Source organism: Aplysia californica, unplaced genomic scaffold (assembly GCF_000002075.1).
Source record: "Aplysia californica isolate F4 #8 unplaced genomic scaffold, AplCal3.0 scaffold00406, whole genome shotgun sequence".
NCBI lineage: Eukaryota > Metazoa > Mollusca > Gastropoda > Aplysiida > Aplysiidae > Aplysia > Aplysia californica.
This window is the reverse complement of record NW_004797676.1, coordinates 158,951-167,479: the sequence shown is the minus strand read 5'-3', so window position 1 is coordinate 167,479 and position 8,529 is coordinate 158,951. Positions and strand designations below refer to the sequence as shown.

At 42.3% G+C, this 8,529-nt stretch overlaps 1 protein-coding gene across 1 annotated transcript in view; it reads right to left on the bottom strand.

Moving 5' to 3' along the window:
- Nucleotides 1–6,305: 6,305 nt before the first annotated feature.
- Nucleotides 6,306–8,529, bottom strand: part of LOC101857891 (FH1/FH2 domain-containing protein 3) — a gene marked incomplete at its 5' end in the record, with an annotated part of 88,932 nt that continues 86,708 nt past the window's right edge. The window contains 1 exon segment of the mRNA XM_035971265.1: nt 6,306–8,529. This exon segment is cut by the window's right edge and continues 1,769 nt beyond it.

Genomic DNA, 8,529 nt, shown 5'->3' with positions numbered 1-8,529 from the left:
ACACACACACACACACACACACACACACACACACACACACACACTCACACACACTAACACATGAGTAGACATAAACGACACCAGAACACAATCAATGACTACAATAAAACTTTACACATGGCTCCACCATCATTAAGGGCTACTCAAAATTGTGTCACGACGCAGTGGAATCAGGTGCTCGTCAATTTTGGGGCATGTGAAGCTATTGGTATCATCTGAAAGTGTGTTCTTTTGCCTTGCTTTCAACTAAAAAAAATACAAACTGTCTATCTTGAATAGCAGCCAAGATAATTGCATTTGAAGCAGATAAGGTAGCCTGGTTTCAGTGGTAAAACATGGCTGCCAACGTTTGGTAAATTCAATAGCTGGAGAGTCCTTGAAAACTGAAAAAAAATACATATTTTGTGCCTTTACACCATGTTTTTCCAGTAAAATTCACATGGAAATGTGTATTATATGGTGGCATACCCACCGTCTCATACCAAAAAAATTAAAACGCCTGTGTGCACACGCACGCTCTATAGAATAACACTAACACACCAGTAGACATTTAACACCACCATCACACACACACACACACACACACACACACACACACACACACACACACACACACACACCCACATGGTGAAGGTGAAATTGTTCTGTTTTGAGGATGCTTCACAACACCTTTTATGTTCAAATCATGTGATCGTCCTATGAGTTTTTCCTATGAGTTATAGGGTTTTAAAAAATGTGTTTTTTATATTTAGGTGTTTTACTGCCTCTATCAACAGATTTTGATAATTTAGAAGGCAGGATTCCGACCGTGCCTGTTTGGGGCAAGCTCGGCTAAGAGGGATAGAACATCCCAACAGCAATGCCACAGAGATGCTTGAAGCAGCAAATTTTCTCCACCTTCGGTAATCGAACTCGGGTCTCCTGCGTGGCTACAGCAAAGAGCCTAACTGCTCCACCACAGGCGCCGGTGAGTATGGATGAAAGATATGCAAAAAACATGTTTGATGGATAGATAGGTGGGTGTCTGGACAAATAGATAGATGGACGGATGAATGGAGGTGTGTAACTCTATGTATGAATAGATCAAAGGGTTGGCGAATTAATTTCTGAATTAATTAAATTATTAATAAGTTATTGTGTAATTTATATAATTTAGGGCTCAGAGTAACAAATTATGGTCAGACAGAAAAATTCCTGAATTGACTAACAGTTGGATGGGGGAGGCGGTTGGACGAACGGTTGGAAGAGTGAGAGTGTCGATCTAATCACTTTCTGTCAATCTGACCTTCTCTTCTTCGTTTACAGAAAGAGGCAAGCACGGTGCCACACCTGTTTGCTCACTGTCTGTGAGAGAGTAAATCAATAACGCAATCCACAGGTAACTCCAGTAATCGATGGATTCTTGTATTTGCCTGGATCTCCTAGACCTTTTTCTTTTTTACAATGCAGTCGTTGTCTTCTGTGTATGCAACTGAGAAATTGCGTTGGACAACCGTAACAACAATATCTCCCTTTGACCCCCCCTCTCTCTCTCTTTCTCTTTCTGTCTGTCTGTCTCCCCCCCCTCTCTCTCTCTTTGTCTGCGTTTTTCTCTCCTAGTTCCTCCTTACTCTCCATCTCTTTTTCTATCCCCCCTTCATCTGTTTTTGGGTCTGTCTGTCTGTTTGTCAGCCTGTCTGTCTGCCTGTCTAACACGGAAAAGCTGTTGTACCAGGCGTCTGCACTGTAGCGGTAAGGCGTTCTCTGTCTCACGCAGGAGACCCGAGTTCGATTCCCGAAAGGGGAGAACTTTCTATCGTGTACCTCGGTCAGTCTGCAGGGATGTTGAATCCCTCTCAACCCATCTTGGCCCAGACCGGCAGGGTCTGAGGCCCGCCTCCTATATGATCTAAATTGTGTTGATGGGGGCGTAAAAAACACTACTTAAAAAAAGGCCACTGCAGCCGCCCGTCTAGACCGAGCCCAGGGCCAAAGTGGCGTCGTGGGTGGTTGGCGGGTGCTATGGTGTGGTTTGCTCCTTCTTTCCGATCAAACATCTTTCGTCCTTTCCCCTCCTTCTCTTTCATGTTTGTTACGCTCTTGTATCACCTCTAATCTTCTTGCGCTCATATGACCTTATGCTGTTGCGAGCGCCGTAGAACCTCTACTACAGACTTCAACACAAGTTAAGGACCAAATTGACAGACAGTCCTGATTTTTTTTAATCCGAAAAAAGATAGCTAGGAATGTTTCAAAACTTTTTGCTCTGAAAGTGTTAATGGGTTACCAAAGCGTACTGCAAAAGCTGCCTTAGAGGGGCAAAACCACCACGCGCAGAACAGAAATCCTTGGGAATTTTAGCCAAATTCACTGTTTTTTTATCGACTAGTGCTCGACACCACGGACATTCCTCAGTTAAAATTTCTGGTGCACGTCATAAACTGACTAACGGTCTCGAACTGTGCTCACTTTGGGTGCAATATAAACCGCCGTTTTGCCCAAAATCCAGTATCGCATCAACAAGCCACCAAGACTAATGCTGAGAGACTTTGATCGAACCAGAGTTATGACATGACTGCAGCATGGAGTTGAAGTCCGAGAAGTTGCCAGTTGCCAGAAAGCTTGAAGTGTGAGGCAGCAGCAGTGCCATTAAGCCACTGGATCAGTCCAAGAACGCCCATGTGCAGGTCAACCCAAGAAGACCACGCTGTACGCTTGCAAGTGGTCCTTAACTTATGTTGAAGTCTGTAAAACAAAACAAAGTGGCGTTTGGTGAGGGAAGCCTCAACTCAGCCCCCGTGATCCCATTCTACGGTATTCGGATAGCACCTCAAGGCACGGTAAACAGTTGCTGAGATTTGAGGTCCATCTTTTGCTGGACGGGACCTTCAGCCGACAGATCGGAAAGACGTTATAGATGGGCATAAGACATTGCAAGAACAGACAAAAGATGCCACCCCACGACGTCAGAGATCTTGTGACATGCAAAGGGTATTCATGTTGGTGTGACAGCTGATTTAAAAAAAATTAATTAAAAAAATAAAAAAACAAAAAATTCCCCGGTTTGCTCGGAGAAAGAAAAAAAAGAAGAAGGAAGAATGGGGGAAAGAAGACCCAAATATCACCCATTCGTGCCTGAGTGAAGATATTCGTGGGTGACATTTCATCTCCTGCTAGTGGAACAGTGGGTTTACTTTAGTTTTAGTATGAGTTTTACGGCACTTGCAACACAATAGGGTCAAATAAGTGCTGAAGATTAGAGATGTTACAAGAGAGTAACAAACACAAAAAAAGAAGGAGGGGAGATCAGGACAATAGATGTTTGATAGGAAAGAAGAAGCAAACCACACCAGAGCACCCGCCAACCACCCACGGATTCACTTTTTACCATCAAACCCACTTGGGGATATCACTCCTCTTCATCTTTTATGTTTTCTTCGTTTTTCCATTTTCACCATCGTTAACTAGGATAGAAGCATTCTTTGGGATTAAAAAAACACACAACCAAAATTGAAGAAACAACGGGAGGAAAATAAATCCGACTTCGATAAAGGTGCAATAAAGCACCCCAAAGCTAAGCACAGTGTCAACGAAAACAATGTTGACAAAAGACAAATAGGAACCCCCCACCCCTCCCCAGCTCTCCCACCGCCCCCATACTCGAGATTCCATCGCCGTCTTATCAGTAGTGGGCGCGACCCTAAACTTCTAAACTTGTGTTTGCTCTACCCTAATGTAATACGTAACTTCCCTTTTCCAGGGACCTGACACCACATACGCTGTCTTTTTTTTTCGTAAGAGTTTTACGGCACTTGCAACACAATAAAGTCATACAAGTGCCGAATACTAGAAGTGTTACAAGAGAGTAACAAACACAAAAAAGAAGGAGAGGAGATAAGGACGATAGACGTTTGATAGGAAAGAAGGAGCAGACCAGACCAGAGAACCCGCCAACCACCCACACACACACACACACACACTGTCTGACAACCGACAGCTCAACATCGGACCGAGCCATAAGGCGCTGGGCTGAAACAAAAGAAAGACTAGTAAGGCCCTAAACATCTCATTCGTGTGTCTTGGTTGTTTTTTTTTAGGGTGTGTGTGTGTTTGTTTTACGGCATTTGCCGCACAATTCTAAGGTAAGTCATGTAGATTTCTAAGTGCCGAAGATCAGAGGCGTTGCAAGAGAGTAACAAACAATTTTTTTTTAAATTAAAAAAGGAGGAGGAGAGATAAGGACGAAAGATATATGATAGGAAAAAAAGAGCAAACTACACCAGAGTACCTAGCAACCACCCGCTCTCTTTACTCTTCATTCAGACAAACAGACGGACTGTCTGTACGTCTTACTTTTAACAACGAAATGATCTTTGCCATTAATGTATAGCTGAGTTTCTCTCTTTCAGTCGAGCTCCAAACTCCAAACTCTGTACAATGTATTGGGATATTATCATAATAAACCAGGCTGTTTGCATTTTGGTTGTCTCTCAGTCTCAGTGTTGTCCAACACCTGTCTTGAAATGTCTTAAAGACCTATGGCACCTGCCAACCACCCACATTATTTATGTGCGTCTGTGTATGTAAGTGTGTGTGTGTGTGTGTGTGTGTGTTTGTGTGTGTGTGTGTGTTTGTGTGTGTGTGGGGGGGGGGGGGGTGTGTATGTGTGTGTTGTCGAGTGAGAGTATTCATCATGCCACAGCAAATTTGTTCATCATGCCACAGCAAATTTGTTCCTCTGACTGTCTGCTGGGATGTTGTATCCATCTCAGCCTGTGTTGGCCCTGAGGTAAGAGTTGAAGCAGCCAATCCCCTAAAAGACCTCAGTATTGAGTCAAAGGGAGCATTAAACATTTACAATTAGCCTGCAAGTCAAACTGGGAAATGCAGTCGGCATGCTTTCACCCAGTTTTTTTTTAGCAAGTGTTTTAGTTTTACGACACTTGCAAAACAATAAGGTCATATAAGTGCCGAAGAATAGAGGCGTTACAAGAGAGTAACAAACACAAAAACGCTTGAGGGGAGATAAAAACGATAGATGTTTGATATGAAAGAAGAAGCAAACCACACCAGAGCACCCGCCAACCACCCAGTTTTGACACGAGGTGTTTAAATAATACAATGATTGGCCCCAGGCCTAGAAGAGGGGACGCCAGGAACTAGATATAACATTAAAATATGCACCTGTTTTCACTCCCCCGTCGACACAACTCAGTTCATTCAGGGGACCATACCTGTCAGTCAAAGCCAACCTGAGTTGAGAGGGGTACAACATCATAGCAAAGAGACGGAGCTCGCAGATACTCCATAAAAAATCTCCCCACTTGGGAAAAGAACCCGGGACTATCGCGCGTGACACAATAACGGCTACACCACAGACGCTGGTGACCTCCCAGCCAAGGTAGATGCACTGGTCACATTACTGACCCTGTATTTTTTGTTTTGTTTTTTTGGTAGGTGTTTTACGGCGCTCGCCCTCAATCTTTTGGCCTGTGCCCTTATAGTTGACGTAGCCCCATTCAGGGGAGTGGCCATTGAAGTCACCCGCACAAATGGTTTTTTCATAGTAGGCTGCTTGCAGATCAGACAAGTCGCATGTTGTCTGTGGGGGGCTGTAAACATTGTAAAGTGTGTACTTCCTACCAATGTGCCATATGGTGGCTTTCTGGATATCTGTCGGTTGGGCAGATGATAAGTGTACGACATCTCCCTGGACATCGTTTCGCAGAAGTGACTACACCGTGGCATTCTGTGCAACTGCATAAGGTCATATGAGCGCGCAGGACACACCAAACTTTCAGTTGGTAGGAAATTTGGAATTTTGCCCGGGTGGCGGCCGAAGCCTACTCTTTTCGATTTTAGACCTCAAAGGAATCTTTAAGGTGCACAGCTTGCACAATGGACCTCCGATATTTTTCCGCCCTTGTCCGAGGCTAGGTGTAAATCTTTCCTACCAGAAGATCAGGGGTGAGACTGAAAGACAGCAGTAAGACGGAGTCAAAGAGCAGTGGTAGAAAGGCTGCAGAAAGAGTTAGGAGCCCAGAGGAGAGGAAAAAAGAGGTGAGGGGGTAGGGGCAGAAAGCGAAGACGAAAGCAGACGTGACAGATAATTGCTAGAGTGCAGGAAAGGATATGAAAGGAGACAATTTTAGAGAAAAAAGTTTTTCCCATCGTTACCCAGATTCGAATTCGAACCCGGGACCTTTGAATGAGAGGCGTACACCTTAACCTCTAGGCCACGAGAGCCCCCTGACCCTGTATCAAATTTTATTTCAAAGCCCGAGCAGGTGGAACAGAAGCCTTAAAGACATCAAAGCCAAACTAGATTGAAGGTAATAAATTACTGAATTTATTTTGTAAATGAATTCATACAGTCATTTCACCAAATGTGAAATCAAAAGTGGCATAATCATAAATGCTGAGTCAGAGAGTCAGAGACAATAGAAGGAACAGGAACCTGTAAGGTACACTAAAAACAAAGCCCACAACGTCTGGGGTGAAAAGAAAAAACATGAAAGGTCAAATTGGTAATTCAGGGATTCCTGCAGAGAGTGGAAAGACATCCGTCAGACCCTCAGCCATGCACCACTCAGACGCACAAACACACACACACGCACACGCACACACACACACCAGGCACAGAAACTCCCCGAGGAAGAACACCCATAGATAAAGTGTACAACGTCAACAAAGATTGTATGTGTGGTTGACGAAAACGGTTGGTTGTTCCAGACAATTTTGTCTCTCCCTCCTCGCCCCTGACTTTTTGTCACAGTTCATTTGGTGATCAAAACTTTGAAATTTGAGCACCCACATCATTTTGTTTGTTTTTTATTTTCATGAAGTAAAATGACACAAAACAACAAGCTCATTATATTCAGACTAAAAAAACCCATTTAAGTAGTTTGGGCTCACATTCACAACTTGCAGCACAAAAAGTCTCTTATCACTTCTTTCATTAAACAAAGACCTAAAAAACAAAGTAAAAAATTTGCATGACTGTTTTGCATAGTCATGTGCCCTCTCGTCTTGTATGTTACAAACTGCTTGAGGACAATCCAATAGAGTCAGGATTATTTACCAAAGAGATTTTCAAACAATTTGAAGATATTAACATTTGGCATTTATATGCATTAAAAAAAACATTTGAGGACTCTTTGACAATAACGTGAGACACAAAAAGTATATCGGGTTGCATTTTGAACAATCAATACAATTTAAGATATACTGTGCATAGATTTGAACAATTCAATGGACGGCCAGTTTGGTAAAACCTTTATATTGAAAACATCTTTCCCTGTCCCCACTTTTCACTTCACATTCAGTGCTATCATGGCAGGAGTAATCGTCCCTGAAAATACTTCTTAGTTTGAACGTCACATTTTCAACTGTTTAAAAAATATATTAAAAATATTTGTACAGGAAGTAATAGTGATGTTTTATAACAATCTGGATAGAAGTGACAGCTCTGATGCTATTGCCTTGGGGCTTAAAACTGATTTACACAACTAAATGAATTTCAAAAAGTTTGAAAGATAAAAATTACAACTCCACAAGTTTGCATAGACTTTCGGTTCATAAAAATTAGTTTGGGTAACACTCAGCAAGAAAAAGTTCTGATAGGCAGACATTTTTCTCTTCATCAACATAAACAACTGAAACACTCACTCACACAAATCAACAGTCGTGGAGTCCAACAAGGTCTTTCGGGGGTAGCCATGGAAACAGGATGGGAGGAGATGGGAAGGTAAAGCTGTCCAACAGCAAGGTCACAGCTGGTATCAGACATGAGCACGAGAAAGTCAAAAGTTTGAAGAAATTCACCAGCGCTGTGTTTCTCAAGACTGACTAGTCAGGGAAGTGAGTATGAAGGAAAGCTCACACAAGTAGTAGGAAACACTTAGGTGGAAAAATGAGCTCTCTCTCCCTGGAGCAAACTGCACCAGGCAATAAGTATCCAACATTTCACGGGGGAAAGACAGAGGGGCAGGGCAGAAAAAAACTGAATATGAAACACACGAAAACTTAGCACTATTTGCCCTTATGCAGGTAAGCATTCTTCCCTTAAACAATGATAACAAATGCATAAAAACTGAAAGAAGCAAAAGCTTGATCTATGTAGTAATGCTCAAAACTAAAATATATTGAGAGAGTGTCCTTTAAGTCAAGCTCTTGAAAAGCTCACACGCGTACATTGATTACTATGTATATAGGCACTCGATCAAACATGAACTATTATTGAAACTTTATATTGTTCAGAAAGATTGTGTAACTCATGACATCACAAGGAGGATTGTAAAAATATAATCAGAAGTTAAAAAACCAAAATTAATAAAAATGAAACAAAACTGAGACTTCCCACCAGCTCCGATTTTTGAGACAATTGACACAAATCAAAAGGTATAGAAACATGCAGCTCATAGCTCAAAAACAAGTCACTTCCATGATCATAATAAAATTCAGTGTAATCATACAAGTAGCAAAAACAAACAAACAACAAACCAATGAGAATATTGCACTAGGATTTCACCACCGCGCCACACATCTGGC